Source organism: Leuciscus leuciscus (genome assembly GCF_965113295.1).
Source record: "Leuciscus leuciscus genome assembly, chromosome: 14".
NCBI lineage: Eukaryota > Metazoa > Chordata > Actinopteri > Cypriniformes > Leuciscidae > Leuciscus > Leuciscus leuciscus.
In genome coordinates, this window is record NC_138738.1 from 39145632 (window position 1) to 39164276 (window position 18645).

Below are 18645 nucleotides of genomic sequence, written 5' to 3' on the forward strand. Positions count from 1 at the left end.
TGTCTCACATGACTCGTCTCACATGACTCACATTCACCACATGCTACAGTATCTCAATAAAACCACAATGGTCTGAAGTAAGGCAAACGAGATTTTTTTTTTTTTTGCTTTGTTGATTATTTATATTTATTTATGCATTTATTTATTTGTTTGTTTGTGCATTTATGCATTTATTTATGCATTTGTTTATTTGTTTTTTATTTATGCATTTATTTATTTATGCATTTGTTTATTTATTTATGAATTATTCTATTTATTATTTATGAATTTTTTATTCATTTATTGATAACAGGAAACAAATGTGATGTGACCACCCTCTGAAAAATATTTAGTTTTATTTTTGTACTGTTTATTGATTTATTTATGCATTTATTTATATATCCAAATGGGGAAGTTTTTGAAAAAAAATATATGTTTTTATTTATTTATTAATCACTGCCTCCCTATTGGTGAATACACTGGTGGTGTGTGCTTGTACTCAGTTATCACTTTTTACCAGCACTACAGATTCCAATGGGAAGAGCGAACAACAATCAGCTGCTTTGGCTTTTATTTGCATAAAATTAGTAGTTGTACAAATACATCTAATTTGATCAAATGCAATCAAACATGTGAACCTCAACAGTAGCAGATCATGTTTAGAAAAACTAGTGTCTAAAGAACTTCAACTCTGGTCACAGTCTGATAATAATGATGAGCACTTAATTAATCTCCGTGCCGTAACAGTCAGTATGTCACATATGAGACCACAACACCAGTCACATGGGTCACAATTTAGAAATTGAGATTTATACATCATATGAAAGCTGAATAAATAATCTTTCCACTGATGTATGGTTTGTCAGGATATGACAATATTTGGCTGAGATACAATTCAATTCTTGAAAATCTGGAATCTTGAGGGTGCAAAAAAATCTAAACATTGAGAAAATCTCCTTTAAAGTTGATCATTTATGTTCATGATTTTGCTGCGTTCTCTCACAAAAATACATGTTTTATATATTTACGGTAGGAAATTTACTAAATATCTTCATGGAACATGATCTTTACTTTATAACCTAATGAATTTTGATGATAATTTTGACCCATACAATGTATTGTTGGCTATTGCCACAAATATACCTGTGCGAGTCGTGACTGGTTTTGTGATCCAGGGTCACATATGTTGTTTAACAGGTGGATCGAGGTGCTAGCAAACCTAAGCCAAAGTCATGGGTTTGATTCCCTGATACAATGCTTTGGATCAAAGCGGCTGCCAAGAGCACCGATGTAAATCACCCTGCACAGCTTCGTCCTCATTAAGCGTGTGATCAGCTGTCACCAGTGGAGGTTAAACTCCAGCAGCAGTTGGTCAGACATGTGGTCCGCTCTCTCCAGAGCAGTGTGAAGACCACACGCTGAAGCCCGTCACGCTTCTCATCATGATTCCACAACACGCTCAAGCATGCGTCGCTCATTAATCTCACTAAACGTGCTGGCATGGTGTGTTTCTACTGTATTCTAACCAGTGGATGGATTACTCTATTCCCTCGTGAGCTTACAAACAACAGTAACTGGTCTAAATCAGATTTTGAAGTTGTCAGATGCATATGAGTTTTTAGAACCACATTTTAAAGTTGCTAGAATTGTTTAAAATTCTGTGTCGTGCATGTGTTTTTTACTTTAAAAAAACAAAAGTCTACAGTGATGTACATGCAGTGGAGGTCAAAGGGCAAGGATTTTAAAGCAGAAATGTGAAGCTTATTGTTTTATAAATGCATATACATTCATTATTCATAGGCATGCAACAAGAATTAAAGTGGACCTATTATGCCCTTTTACAAAGTCTACTAGAATAGTTTTCATGGTTAAATGGTGATTATTTTCTCATATTCTCCATTGTTGCAGCTCCTCTCATCCCAGTCTGTCAGTAACGCTCTGTTTACTTCCTGTCTCTATGAAGCCCCTCCTTCTGAAAAGCACACTGTGCTCTGATTGGTCGGCTGAATCAGTGTGTTGTGATTGGTCGTGCGCTTCGAGTGTGTTTGGGAAATGTCCCGCTCTTACCATAACCACCAGTTTAACACACTACTAACTAACTCACCCAGGCCCCGCCCCTTTATTCTACATATTAATTATTTAAATGAGGAATATTGTGACGTGTTCGTTCCCGGGAGAAACTCAAGATACAATGGAGGCGTTTCAGGGAGTTCAGAAACACTGACACTGATATAGAGAATAACTGGAGCTTTTTCATGCTCAAACATCAACACACTAAAGGAAGATGAACATGGGAAAAAGCATAATAAGACCCCTTTAATTTGTGCCAAAAACTGATTGCCCTCACAGTGTAAATTCACTGATGTTTAAGCTAAAACATGAATTTGTTTGAAAATACATTTGGAGTAGTTATATAGGGGAAATGCTCCTCTATTGTGTGCATTATATTCACATCCAAAGCCTCCTATTCATTTCAGATGTTCTCTAGAAAAGATGCTGGATCGATTGACTAAGTGCAGGAATGGTGATATTTTGGAGCGGCACAGGTTGAGTTTCAGCGCATTAGACTGCAGTCGGTCTGTCGGCCGTATTATATATCTGGTTCAGACTCAATCACACTCTGGGTTCAGACTCCATTTTGGCTCGTGCCTCACGGGACGCCCGCTGTAGATCCAGAGATGTGGGACAGAGGGACACACATCCCTCACTATTACAGAAACACCCTGAGACTGCATGCACAGTGAAGACTAGCGGAGGAGAATGATGCATCGCCTGCGCTCACCTCACCATTCCCCGGAGCGAAGACATTAAGAAAGAGGAAGTGGAAAGAGAAGCTCCAGATAATAATGGAAATCTGAAACATTTCCTGCTCAGCTATTTGTATTCATACTATTACGCTGATCTATTATTGTGGAATAATATATGTTTGAGATGAACCACAGCAAACTGGGGTTGGTATCTGTGCCTAAGTGGGAATATTTTGGGTTCAGTTCAGGTAAAGCTCAGCCGAAGACATGTGAGGCATAACCACTTAATACATTTCAACTCTTCCCTCCTTTACTTTAAAAAAACAAATGGCTACAGTGATGTACATGCAGTGGAGGTCAAAGGGCAAGGATTTTAAAGCAGAAAGGTGAAGCTTATTGTTTTATAAATGCATATACATTCATTATTCTGGTATTATTTGAGCTGTAAAGCTGTTTAAATCATTTTTACAGTCATTTAAATGTTTTAGGCATTACATAACTTCACACAGAAAAGGTTAGTAAGCAATTTTTCACACTAAAATCATGTTAACACTTTCTTTCTTTTTTTACATCTCGTGGCTTTACTATTGAAACAGGGAATATTTTAATAATAATATTGGCCCCATTCTCTTCCATTGTCTCAATGTAACCCAGATTTTCACTTTCTTTCCAATCATTTCCAATATGGCAAAAAGCCTGTCAGTTTCGCTGAACTTGACCTGAACCTGGAATATTCCTATAGTCAAATATACACATGTATGTCTGTGTGTATGCGTGTGCGTATGTTTATGCATATTTATATGTTACATTTTAAAGAGCTTTGTAATAAAGCTTTAAGCTATAAGTCTCCATCTGGATCATCATATAGCCTTTCTTTCAGCATTCCCTGAATTCTCTCTGCCATTTGTTTGCCACAGTTCCTGATAGTTCCAGGAAGGAGTGCAGTGAATGGATGGGCTCTGCTCTCTTTGGGAAAGTAGGGCATGCGAGAGCCTGGGGACGCGCAGGATTAATGCACTAATTCCATTCATGCACTATTCAAAACGGCAAAGGTGCTTTCATCAGTAATCTGCCGAGCAGTGGCCCAAACCTCACTCACATTACGCCGTATCATCACAAGCCATCTGCAGAACACTTCATGCTAACACGAGCCACTTCCCACGGCTCTTCTGGGTTGAAGATGTTCGAGGTCTTTATGTGGGCTTACTGCAGATCTTTGGGCTTGTCCACACTAATACGTTTTCGTTTGACAACGCATCTTTCTCTCTCCGTCTTGGCCTTCCGCTCACACTGAGACTGCGTTTTTACCAATGAAAACGAAGCTTTTTGAAAACGCTCTCCAAAGTCGATACATTTTTAAACGTGAATGTAAGAGTCAATTTAATATTTCAATAATTTGTATATTAGAATTGTTTGCTTGGAGTGTTGATTTTGCAAGCACAAACTGAAGGTATCATATCTGTATCTTTCTTTGAGAGGCAATTCTGATATTTCCTGTGTTTATTTATATATATATCAGTATTATTTACTATGTTTTCTGATGTATAGGCTAATTTCTGTTCTGTTTCTTTAATGGTTACGCCCACTTGGGGCGGAAGATTGAACTTGAAGTAGTTCGTGTATAGGAAAAAGGGAGAAACAGTTTTCTTACCGTTCGTCTGTCATTATGGATAAAACTCGTGTTTAAACGTTTAAGGTAACACAAGTTAAAGGTTTAACAAGTGAAATCATAGGATAGGCTACTGGAGCCAACAGGATTTTGTATATTTTTGTAATTTTGTGTTTTGATTAAACTCGCACTTGTTTACGGATTTCTTGACTGACTTCTGTGACGAGTAAGAACGATATTTCCTGCCACTGTACCAGTGAAGTTAACATAGGACTTTGCATCTACAGTGAATATCTATGGATTCAATACGCGCCACATGACTAAATCATAGTTTTTAAATACCACCGGTTTCACAGTCCACACTACAACGTGAAAACTGAGGTGTTTGAAAACGATGATTTAGTCATGTGACGCGATTTGAATCCATAGATATTCATGTTTATACCAGTATTGTGCCTGTTATGTGCTGTTCACTTTCACACTGTTGCTACTTTGCACACTCTTCATATCACAGTCCTGCAAAGATGACAGAAAATTCACTTGCATTTGCAGGACTGTGATATGAAGAGTGTGCAAAGTAATGGTAATAGTGAGTGCGACCTGGTGATTGGTGGGATATTTTGCTAAATAAACTGATCCTGCCAGAAGAAGTGCGTGATAACTTGATTATGTCCTGTTCCGTCTGCATCATCCCAATGAGCTTTTGTGAGAGTTTCAGTGTGGATGAGAAACTTTTGGAAAACGCGTTTTGAAACGAAACCTCCGTAAACATATGCATAAGACCTATAACATGCATTTAGAAAAGGGTTCATCTTCCTTTCATGTACACTCTCACTTTTTTTCGTAGATTGTGGATTGTGTATACATATATTTTAGCCTGACGTCGTCATACTCTAGCCTGGGTTTCCCCGTGATGCCTTGCACGCAGCGCGATTTTATTCACGTTGCTAGGCAGCCTGGATTCCATGGACCAGATTTTCGCCTCAGCGAGGGAACCAATCACAGAACGGGGAGGGAGCAGCAAGACAATGACGACGTCTATGCGACACACCGAAGCAGTTTGTTTATGTCTATGGATCCAACATGGCATCAGACGCGAAGTTACCTTTCGATGCAGCCTTAGATAGTGTTCTAAGTAGTTTAGAACGCAAGTTTATTTAGAAAAAAAGAGCGCATTTTTCGTGTACACATAAATCTCTGACCCATCGTCTTCTTCCTCGTCAAATTTCTGTCGCTCTACATACGTCATCTGGTATAATTGAAACGATTGGCTATGTCGATTGGCTATTTCGTAGCGCCAAATAAACGGCTCTGGGCATTCGTAAACCACGCCTCAAATACGAGAAAATGAACATGTAGTTCCCAGACCACGTCTCAATGAGACGAGGTCTGACGTTAGCCAGGCTAGTCATACTCAGATTCTAGTCAGAATAGGAGTCTGATACTGCTCCATTGGGCTCTGATTATGGGGCATGTTTCAACCGAACCAGGAAGGAAAATGCCTCTGCACTCAATTGGATAGACCTACAACCAATCAGAGCAAGGAAGTAAGTGACGTATGTTCTTCATTCATGTTTCCGATCGACAAATGCCTTGATCGTGGTTCTCTGTTCCTCTTTTAAAATGAATGCGCTGTCGATATCTTCTATAACAGACGCGATGGCGGAATCTACACATGATGTTTCATAAACAAAGTTCGAGAGGAGCACGTTCAAATAATCAATCCAATCAACTTGTCATTAAACAATTACCATGTCTACCCTATCAGGATGAGAGGAAGCATATATTCACTCTGTCAACTCGCCTAACATTCCTTGACAGTCTTCAGCATCTCTCCACTCACTCTCGGCCTGTTCTTCCACAGCCAGGAATACGGGGGGAGTACTTTGGGTTCGGGCCGAATACCGATCCCAGAGCCTCTCCTCGGACAGCACGCCAAATATGCATTTATTCTATCTGACTTATTTGTAAGTGTGAAATCTCAATTCTCCAGCGGCAGTCATCTTTGTTGTAAACGAATTCAACCCAAGCGCTCTTTGGTGAGGAGGATGATTACGTTACTGTTGATCATCTGTCCATCATCTTATAAAGCCCGCCCTGACAATTTGATTGGTCCGAACAGCTCTGGTTCGGGCATAATAGCTCCAAGTCCAGACCGAACTTCCCGACCTAAAAATGTTGTGGGCGGAGCTAAGTCCGGCGGGCATCCAGGCTACATATATTTTGTCTAAACGCACAAATCTGTCCAAATGCTAATGTTACACACCTTTGCATGTGGAACAACAAATTTTCCATGCTTATAAAATCTGTCATCATGAAAGCCGTGTTATCAGCTCTCTGCACGTCTCATCCTGCAGATCTGAACTGAGTCACAGCGAGAAGGAGCCGCTCATCCTGGGCTTTATTCTGCTGAGTCATTCTGCTGTCGATCATGACAGACTAACTTCCTTCCTCCTGATGGCATGTAACCAGAGATGTTTTTTCCTATCTTTCTCTGTCCACAATCCTTTACAACATTACTGATTTATGAGAGCATTTACACTGCTGAAGGGAACCCAGCGACTAACAACTACAGGCAATTTGGCAGATTAAGAGCTGGCAGAGACTGATGGAAGAGAGCTAGAAACAATAGTTTAATGAAATATTGACACTGCTACTGAGATGCATTGATCTTCTTTTGATGGCTTCGGTATTTACAATTAAAATGAGGGAATATTTAGAAAAATGCCAGAGTCTCTGTATTCCATACACTGAAATGTGGATGGAAACTCCCGAAATTATGGAAAAAGTACCTTAAAAGTTGTCCATGTGATTCATGCATTTTCATTGTACTGAAAACTGTTATTTGTTAATGTTTAGTGGAAGAAAGAAAGTCATACAGGTGTGAAACAACTAGTAAATTATGAGAAAAGTGTTGTTTTTGCGTGATATTCCTGAACTATTGGTGCTCTTCAGTCACTTTTGACCAAAAGATGTAGCATTTTTATTATTATTTTTTATTTCCTACTTCACTTTTGACCAAAAAATTTAACTTTTTTTTTCTTTTCTTTTTTCTACTTCATCGAAATGGTGACTTTTGTAGGATTAGCTACGAACAAATCGTAGACATGAATCAAAAAGGTTAAATGATCCCAAAAAACATAGTCACACTTCCTCATGGTCAAAAATGACCGCCATAGAAAGGAATGGGAATAAATAAAATAAATAAAAATAAAATACAGAGAGTTTTTTGGCTGTGAAATCTACAAATCAGCCATGATTCAGAAAAAAAGCGCACAGCAATGAAGGGGTTAATTGACAAATCATTTATAAAAAAGAAGGAAAAAAAACATTGTATGGATTGATTAACTTCTTACCCACATTCAAGTGTTGATAAAAGAAGAAAGAATGCATGAAGTTAGAATAAAACACTGTTGTAATAAAGTCAATTTTACAAATATTCACATAGAAAACAGTTATTTTAAATTGTAATAATTTTTCACAATATTACTGTTTTTACTGTATTTTTCATCAAATAAATGCAAAAGAGACTTCTCACCAAAACATTTTCAAAATCCTTTAAATGCCAGTGAAGCTTCCCAACAAAATAACAAGTTTCTCTTTTTTCTGTAACCTCATGCAAACTCCATTAAAAACGACCTTGCATATTAAGATTGATAGTTTGTACAGTCCCACTGTTGCATAAGTGACTCGGCCAATATCCACAGTGTGAAGATTGCTATTTAATTATATTATTTAATTATGAGTGTTTGTGATTGTGGCTGATATACGAGCGGCTGTCGTCTGTGGTGATTTAGCCACTGAGTCGCGCTGTGACAGACACCACTGTAACGGGCATGAACGTGTCACTGTGCACTTTATGCCATCTTCCCCACTATGATAATTGAAAATAGTTGCGGGTTTAATTATCATTCGGAAGCAGTAATTGTGTTGCAGAAGCAGGAAACAACCGTGCTAGTTTACGCCATGAGAACAAAGGCTCTTGGGATCTGGAGTCCCTTGGGATACTGGAAGAAATGAGATTGACCGCAAGGATAGGATGATAGATATCTCTTTTGCCAGCCACGTATACCATAAAGGCCTTTAAACTGCATTAAATCAGCTCAGATCCGGTGGGACGATAGCAGGGCTGCCCAGCAGCACACACACACACACACACACACACACACACACACACACACACAGTGTCGTACTGTAATCTCTGTAGGGCCTGAAAAGGCAGCACTCTGTTTATATGGCACGCTGATCTCTGAGGACGTTAATCTGTGCGGTCTCTCAGAGCTGGTTACAGTGCCGTCTACATGACATATGCTGGAGGACGCTGTCAGTTCGTGCCGTTATTAGTTTGAGTGATGTCATTTCTTCAAGTCTTCATCATTGCTGTAGTTGTGCTTGGTTGTGTTGTTAGCGTGACTGCCAGTAACGTGCACATGGCAAATGAAGTGATTCTGAGTGTCATCCGGCTTTGAGACTATAGAAGAACTTGTGCATGTGCATGTGCTCTTTCTTATACTGCTGTGTTAAATATTGAAAAGGCATGTTTTTAAAGGAAAAAACTGAATAACATTTTGTTTACAATAAAGAAAATTAAATAAATAGAATGACATACTATTATGAAACGATATGAAAGGAGTAGTTATCTAACAATCAACATTGCAATGGTAATGCATACAGTACTGAGTAGCACACATTTCTCCATGTGATATTAATGAAATGACAAGCCATATATTTCATTTTTTAATACTTAAGTCTTTCCCTGCCATTGAGGGAATTTCCTGGCAATCCGTGTTTTCTCAGTTATATGGTAGGGGGCGCTATTACTCATCTTCTGAAAGAGTAGAGAGTCTCCTGATCAAAACACAGGAGAAGAAGAAGCAGAAACAAGCGATAGAAGCATTGCTGACGCACATGTAAAATAACGCAATCATCAAACATGAAACATCATATAGATCAAAACTGTCTATCGTTACTGAATGAAATGTTGAACCCATGAAGAGGAAACGACTGTGAAGCTTTGAGGTGTTGATGGACTCGATCGACTCTGTGTTCTGAATCACGTCCGGACGAAGTCTTTGACAAAAACAATTTTTTTTTTTATATGTATTGCATGTTCAGATATTCATACAACAAAATATTCATGGGGCCGTGATTTGGAAGCTTGTTTCTGCCACAGAAAAAAAATGAAGAGAAGGAAATTGTGACTTTTTATCTCACAATTCTGACTTTTTTCTCTGAATTGCGTGAAGTAAACTCGCCATTGTAGGAGAAAAAGTCAGAATTGTGAGATAAAAAGTCACAATTATCTTTTAAATTGCTATATTCCTTGGTGGAAATAAACTTCAATACCATTAAAGTTTTGTGAAAATGATCAATAATGCTGGTGCTCTCAACATTTCAGTTTTTTTTTATGCTGGCAGGGAAAGAGTTAATACGGCTGCATGATATACAATATGGCTGATTACCATTATCAAATCACAAAGGCTACAATTTAGTTAAATAAATACACTGTGCTGTGTGTTGTTTAGCAATATTACTATTATTATTGTTTTTTTAAAGCCATATCAAAATCACTGCATTGTGCAAAACCTTTGGGAATTTTATAAATCCCATTTTAAATGGCAGAAATTTGCAGAATAATTTTTTCCTCAAATCATGGACATCTGTGAGTAATTTATTAATAGTTTGACATTCTGAAATATTGTGAGACTTGCATGCATGATACATCAACTTCTGACTTAACCAGTAGTGTGAGTCTGGGGCGAGACTATGGTTGGACACATTGTTTGTTTGTTTGTTTTATTGCACTATTTTTTTATGTAGTTTGATGTTTGATGCATGTGGTTCAGACACATTGACTGATGCAGGTTTGAATCCAGGTTGTGTTTTCCAATCAAAAACACCAAAAATAATTAAAAAAAGAAAACAATAGACTTTAACATGGATGAACGCAAAGCTTTCCGAAGGCTTTGAAATCCTTTCCTATGCATGACTTTAGAAAAGAGCCATCTGGCTTGCAATGTGAAAAGATGAATAGTCATAAATGTTGTAATAACATATTTTTACTTCACTAGTTTCACATTAATAGTCTCTGTCAGAGGCGGATTCTCTCTCGTCCAGCTTAACTGCAGAGTCAGTCTCATCTGAGCTTGTACTGATCATATTGAATCCCTTTAGGTACAGCATGAGACACAACAAACATGTCCACTCTTTATTTCATCTCTCTTTCATTCGTTTTTTTTCTTAAATGCCAGAACTACTATTAATCTAAACCCGCCTGTCTACGGTATATTCAATCTTCTGCGACAGATTGACTTGCATTCGAAACGAGATTACAGCAGAATCTCTTCAGAGTAAATATATCTTTTCCTCCTTTTGTTCAGAATGCCATTTATTCTCCATCCGAGGGGAATTTAAGGACATACTCTTGAAACTTTTATGTGATTTTGCAGCTATTTTTCGCGTAGAAGCAGCTCAACTGTTTTAAACATTAATAATAATCATAAATGTTTCTTGAGCAGCAAATCATCATATTAGAATGATTTCTGAAGGATCATGTGACACTGAAGACTGGAGTAATGATGCTGAAAATTCAGATTTGATCACAGGAATAAATTACATTTTAACAGATATTCAAATAGAAACCACTTATTTTAAATTGTAATAATATCTCACAATATTACTGTTTTTACTGTATTTTTATTCAAATAAATGCAGCCTTTGTGAGCAGAAGAGACTCACCTCAAACTTTAAAAAAAGCATTGATCCCATAATAATAGGCCAGCATGCAAACTGATAAATGTGTGTGTAAGTCAGTGCTTCTGTCTTGAGCTTTGGGCTGAGAGAAATGAAGAGAGGAATGGGCACAGCTGGGCAGGGTTGTGTTATTTGATCTTGTTTTGTAGGTATCGAGGGATCGACTCGACTGATATCTCTGCGGGAACCCGAGGCCAAATTACAGACCAGAACAAAAGCTTTCTGGAGGGAGAATGCGAGTCGGGCAGCTTTTTGATCTAGTGCTGATATAACTAAAGTCTCACCTAGAGATAAGAGCTGAAGAGGGTCTGATTCTCCATATGAAGTGACTGCAAGGGACAGGTGTGGAGAATGATCATTTAAGATAAAATTATTTAATTTTTTTGCACCTGACAGTGGTTTGATCCTCGATCACAGGGGCTGGGAATTGGTTCTTAATTATTATTATTTTTTAAATGCCATGATTTATATATATTACTTTTTTATTTTTTTATTTTTTTAATGGTTGTTTAGTATCTGCATTGAGACCGAAGTAAAGCATCATTCTGAAATCTGCTATTGTTGAATCTACAGCACCACAGAAAATACAATTTTTACATGAGTTTTGAGTTTGCATGTTTGGTTGAATGTGATGTGAGAGAAAGGCTGGATGCCGTACAACATTTGTCTAAATTCTTGCAAAAAGAAACATTCTGTCATAATTTACTCGGTTCATATTCCATATTTTCTTTCTTCTGCAGAACACAGAAACTAATCACTGCGAAAAGTGGATTTATTCCCCAGTCTTGGTTTCCAGTACAAACATCTAAACATTCTTATATCAAGAAACGTTTACTCGAGAAGCAAACATGGCATAACATTAGAAGTCTTCATTTCTAATAAAAAATTTATCAAAATTAAGTGAGTTTAATCTTAAAGCAAGAAAAATATCTGCCATTAGGGTTTGAAAAGTTTATGTTTTTGCTTTAAATGAGGTTTATTTTTCTGACCCCTTTTTTTTCTTATTTTAGGCTTAAACTCTCTTAATTTTTATACATTTTTAATATATATATATATATATATATATATATATATAAACTTAATATGTTGTGCCATCTTGCTGCTCCAGTAAATGTATCTTGATTTAATAATATTTAGAAAATACTGATTAAAAAAAATTTTATAATAATTTTTGTAATAAAGATCTGTAACACTTTATTTTACAGTGTCCTTGTTACATGTTACATGTACTTACCATAGTAATAACAGTAAATTATGCAAAATCACATGCAACTAACCCTCAACCAAATCCTAATCCTAACCCTATAGTAAGTACATCATGTACTGTATAACTTAATGTTACTCAGTACTTAAATATATAATTACATTGTAATTAAAATAAAGTGTAACCAAAACATCTTGAGAACGAAGCGACTCAATTTAAGTCGGAGGTGTTTGAAAGAGTCCAGGCGTGGAGAAAACCCATCCAACTGACCAAACACAACTAGTTAAACCAGATATAATAAGCTCGGATCTGCAGATATAAGTGGGTTTAGAGATGGTAATTTGCTGACAGTTCCCTGATAATTGACCGTTCGCAAAGACCCTTTCCTTTAGTTACTGTTGCTATGTCCGACAAGCCACGCCTCTCTCACACACACACCCCACATGTTCTCACACAGTGAAACGCTAACGCACATCGCGGAGCAAAGAGGACACTGACACACACGACAGACCAGCTTACTTTTGATATGAAACAAAGTCTCACCTTTCAAATTTGGTCATTTTTTAACGAAATTTAAACAATAAATAAGTTTTTGTGTCTCTTTAATGTGTCTGACAGATCGCTCAGTTAAAGCGGCTCGTGAACCGATCATCTCTTCCTTCTAGTTCATTTATAGCATCAAATAGACATGACTGAACATCAGAAGGAATGTTGTTTTAACCGCGGAAAGACGTCAGGACACTACGTTTCTCAAGTTCAAATCCTCCAACGTTAATCTACTAACTCTCCTGACTGCTTTGTCGGACAAACATGGCGGATTCAGCGGATGGCGGATTATGATTGGTCAGATCGCCTGTCAATCAAACTCCCTGTGAAGGGTCTGAGAGCCTAAGTCCCTCCCCTTCCGGTGGACCACCATGGGACCTTATTTTGGAAAAATATTGAATGGTAGTCAATGGCGAGAGACAACAAATATTTTGATCTCGTTTGAATTGTGCCCTGAATTACACATATGATGTTTGTCAATTTAAAAGATACATTTTAAAGTCAAGAAAGTCGCAGTTTGATGTAAAACTGTTGAGGTATAAGACTGTGAAAATACGTAATTACAAAGACTACAAACCCAAAAGGTGCACATGTGACGTCATACCTTTTCTCTCAATGAATGAAGCTAACTTTACTGAAGCTAACTTTACTGAAGCTAACTTTACTGAAGCTAACTTTACTGAAGCTAACTTTACTGAAGCTAACTTTACTGAAGCTAACTTTACTGAAACTTTACTGAAGCTAACTTTACTGAAGCTAACGTCTGTCAGTTTCTATAGTCTTACCTTATAATCGTAACGTTACGCCGTCATGCCTGAGTGTTTTGTACCAGACTGCACACATACGGACATAGTGCGAGACGAGAGATGTAGTTCATTGAGCAATTTTCACATAAAACTAAATGTTACTCTTCTGTTTTATGACAAACTGCAACTTTCTTGACTTTCATAATTATATTTTAAATTGACAAACATCATATGTGTAATTCAGGGCACAGTTCAGACGGAATAAAAAGATAAGTTGTCTCTCGCCATTGACTACCATACATATTTTTTCCAAAATAAGGTCCCATGAGCCGGAAGCGGAGGGGAGGGACTTAGGCTCTCTATTAGACCATAGGAAGAAAAAAGGTGTTTTTATTCCATAAGAAGGAATGTTGTTTTAACCGCGGAAAGACGTCAGTACACGCCGCTTTTCAAGTTCCAATCATCCAACGTTAATCTACTAACTCTCCTGACTGCTTTGTCGGACAAACATGGCGGATTCAGCGGATGAGCGGATTATGATTGGTCAGATCGCCTGTCAATCAAACTCCCTGTGAAGGGTCAATTAGACCATGGGAAGAATAAAGGTGTTTTTATTCCCTGCAGAGCTGTTGAATTTGGCCGTATCTGACATTGGACAAAATCAGTTCAAAACCCAAATCTTTTAGGTTCAGGACAGGTGTGGGAGGAGGTCAGGAGGAGAAGCTTTAGAAAGCTGAAGTGTTTTCATGTCAGCGAGAGTCTCGGATGAATTCAGGAGCAGGAAACTTCTCAAGAATTTTGAAAAGAAATCCACTTTCTGATTGATCAAAGTTTAAGATGATCGCGAAATGCTCGAGATTAGTTACAGAGACGTTCAGTATACTACATTTATTCTGCTCAAAGAAATAAAGTGTTTTCTGAAAGAAAATAAACCGCTGAAGGGTCAGTGAGTCTGGAAGATCATTAAACATCTAGAGTCACTTGCCTGATTGTGTGCAGTTTATTTCACGTTCAGTAAAGCTCTGACAGATTGCTCTCCGTGTAAAACACAGAAAGAAGTGAGTCTAGGAACTCAGTCGAAGCCCAAGTGGTTTTAAAGTGGCTCAGTGTCTGTAATGCGTTCCTCTCGCCGCTCTCAGACAAACGGCATTACGGTTGAGCTTTAATAAATTAGACATTTTAACAGGTTGTGAAATATTCAAATGCACTACTACAGTACATGCAAATAATGTGCGATGCTTTCAAAGATTCATTCTGTGGCTGTTCGTGGAAAGCTCAGAGACTCTAGAGCACTTGATGGTTGCATAGAGATTTAATGCAAAAATAAATATTAAAGAGGACCTTTTATGCTTTTTCCATGTTCATCTTTCTTTAGGCATTAAAAAGCTCTGAGTTATTCTCTATATCAGTGTCAGTGTTTCTGAACTCCTGAAACGCCTCCATTGTAGTCTTGAGTTTCTTCCGGGAACGAACACGTCACAATATTCCTCATTATAATAATTAATACGCAGAATAAAGGGGCGGAGCCTGGTTGAGTTAGTTAGTAGTGTGTTGAAACTGGTGGTTAGGGTAAGAGCGGGACATTTCCCAAACACACTCAAAGCGCTTGACCAATCACAACACACTGATCCAGCCGACCAATCAGAGCACAGTGTGCTTTTCAGAAGGAGGGGCTTCATAGAGACAGGAACTAAACAGAGCGTTACTGACAGACTGGGAAGAGAGGAGCTGCAACAATGGAAAATATGAGGAAAATAATCAACATTCAAGCAGGAAAACCTGTTCTAGTAGAGCACAAAAACAAAATCAAGACTTTGTAAAGGGCATAAGAAGGCCACTTTAAAGGGGATATGATATTAAAATAGAAATGGTATATTTGTCTTGCTGCCGTGGTACAGCTTGGCCTTGAAACGCTCAGAGACTGTGATGTTCTCCGTGGGGCTTCAGGTTCAGGCGTGTCCTTCTGTAATGTGAACATGAGATCATCCATCATGCCACACACACACAGCAGGACACAGAGGTGTGTGAGCGGCGCTTTCAGATCAACTACAGTCTTAAAACGTGAACTCCTTTAGGGGGCATCCTCAACGGGAACGGTGGCTCATTAAAATGCAAATGTTTTATTTTAAAAATGCAAAGGTTTTTCCTTTAGTACCAGGGCGTTTCCTCTGAGAAGCGCTGGTGTTTAGGAAGTGGCTCACGAGAAAGTTTAGCAGGTTCTAGAAAGATGAAATCACAGAGCTTTTTAACCCTGCTCGTTCTAGTCTCAGTGAAGTAGATTACAGAATCAACAAAGCGCATGAGAGAATAAAAATAGAAAAAACACAGCACTGTGAGCACTGTGTGTGTGTGTGTGTGTGTGTGTGTGTGTGTGTGTGTGTGTGTGTGTGTGTGTGTGTGTGTGTGTGTGTGTGTGTGTGTGTGTGTGTGTGTGTGTGTGTGTGTGTGTGTGTGTGTGTGTGTGTGTGTGTGTGTGTGTGTGTGTGTGTGTGTGTGTGTGTGTGTCTGTGTCTGTGTGTGTGTGTGATGTCTTGCCTGAGATTGTCTTATCGTCACATTGACCCTGGAATCATTTTTGCATCTTTGCCATAATTAAGTCTGTGAGATGATTGATTGGATTAATTAGGAATGTTGTAAGACCGGCTGCAATCACACACACACACACACACACACACACACACACACACACACACACACACACACACACACACACACACACACACACACACACACACACACACACACACACACACACAGTAATTGTCAGTAAATAATTGGTTTTATTCAAGTCCAAAAATATTGTTGAAACATTTATATTTGTACACACACCGTTCAGTAGTTTGGGGTTGATAAGATCCTTGAATGGTTTGAACATCTTTCCAAGGCAGCATTAATAATAATCAAAAATTGATTATAATAGTTAAAAACAGTAAAATTGTAAAATATTATTGCAATTTAAAATAGCTGTTTTCTATTGTAATAGACATTAAATGAATTTTCAGCATCATTACTCCAGTCTTCAGTGTCACATGACCCTTCAGAAATCACTCTAATATGATAATTTGATGCTCAAGAAACATTTATGATTATTAACAACTTTGAAAATAGTTGCTTAATATTTTGTGAAAACCTTGGTACATTTTTTACAAGGTTCCTTTGTTAAATAGAAAATTCAAAAGAACAGCATTTATTTAAAATATAAATCTTTTATACCATTAGAAATCTCTTTACTGTCACAACCACTACATTTTATGCGTATTTTCTGGAAATATATACATTAAAACATGATAAACATCCGACTGACCCCAAACTTCTGAACGGTATTGTATAATTATACTAACACTGAAGAGTCGTTCACAGAAACACCGCTAATGTAAAAGTATAAGGTCCGTTTCCATTTCATTTGACATGTTTTTACCCCGGTTTTTAGTTCACTAGTGTACAGATTCCTCAACTGATGTTCGCTGCAGTGAGAGTGTGTGATTTTCATGTTTATTAATAGTGTTTTGTACTATAATCCCATGAATATGGATGGTGTCGGTGTTCTGCAGGGAGAGAGTAATCTTCAGCACACAGACATCTACATATTACTCAGAAGCAAACGTTTTTATGTCATGAAACTTCACCCTGTGAAACTTTAAAGGCATTGTGATGCTGCATTAAATATGCATGAAGGTGAGCTCATAGATAAGCAGGTAAAGACTGATGACAGCGATTCTGTGTTCATAAAACATCCGTCCCGTCCCATGACAGCTCCACTGTTGTTTTAAGAACAGTTCAGTCATTTCTAAACGAGAGATCGGTCTCATGAATATAACACTGATCTGTATTAGTTTTGCATATATGCTAATGACTCCACATGTGTTTCGTTTCAACAGGAAATTTCACCGGCTGGTTTTGATGCACAGAATTAGGATGACCTACAAATGTAAGTATGATTTTACTCATCATTTCACACCAAAATACCATAGTATCATCATCTGATACATCACTGTTGTTATGAGTGAACTCTTAAGGTGCTTTGGGTAAAAAGTTTTGCTTGTCCTTTGCGTCGTGTCCTCGGCTGGTGTCATATGCTCCATAGCACACCGTTTGCATTAAAATTGTAAATTTTGACTTTAAAATTCAGATTCTCATTATTAATTTCCACAGCGAACACATTATGCAAACATGGCCTCTTTAGACGAGCTCATTATTAGCTCAATGAAATAATTGCTTTGACCTTGTATCGTATTACATCGTTAAGCACTTGAGACGTAAATGAGCTTTTTGCTCAGTAAGATTTGTCATTTTGTAAAAGGTAACCTTTTTACGCCAACTTCACGGTGTTGGGCAGTAGGTCATATTAATAAATACTGTGTTTTTTTAATGCTGCGAAACTGTTGCTTAATTGACTTGTAACTATAGGCCTATTTAGTTGAACATCCTTCCCTCGGGTCATTTTGACCTGAAACTCATTTTTTAAAAAGACGATGAACGAGGACTTTTGTCTCACTTGAACCACAAATACACACACACAAAATATGTTTTTATGAATTCGAGGAGTTTTGTGATTTTTAAAAAGTGACAAATCCTTCACTCGCGGGTCAATTTGACCCCCTTAGGAATGAATGGAATGCGAGGAATGCTTCAGTACACATAGAAAAACTCAATATTCTAACTAAAAATGCTAAAACTTTACCCAAAAATCATTTTATAATTTCTACATGTGTATCTGAATGCATTCTGAAGACAATGACTTTAGGACCCAGCGGAACAGCTCATTTGCTCCATAGAGTCATGAAACATCATGTTATTATTATTTTTTCCACAAGAGGTCGGCAAACACACCCAATGTAAGATATTTTGAGCTGAATTAAAAGGGTTGTGCATGGAATTGTGAGTTATTTTTTAATGTAAGTCGAAAGAATGTGTGGAATCTGCTTAAATTATTAATTATGTATTATTTATTGATAAAATATAGTCATTTAAAAGTAAATAAAATAAAAAAATAAAAATAAATCGTACTAAAAATTGCATTAGATTTATTTTTATTTTTAAATATATAATCAAAATTAAATG

The 18645-nt window shown here is 37.5% G+C and overlaps 1 protein-coding gene across 5 annotated transcripts in view; it reads left to right on the top strand.

Moving 5' to 3' along the window:
* The window catches only part of dlgap4b (discs, large homolog-associated protein 4b), a 134032-nt gene that overhangs the window by 61970 nt on the left and 53417 nt on the right, over window positions 1–18645 (top strand). For all 5 annotated transcript variants that reach the window (XR_014197128.1, XM_082136120.1, XM_082136118.1 and 2 more), the window contains exon 2: window positions 17463–17512. The gene's annotated coding sequence lies outside the window, so the exon portion shown is untranslated. The remainder of the gene's footprint in view (window positions 1–17462; window positions 17513–18645) is intronic.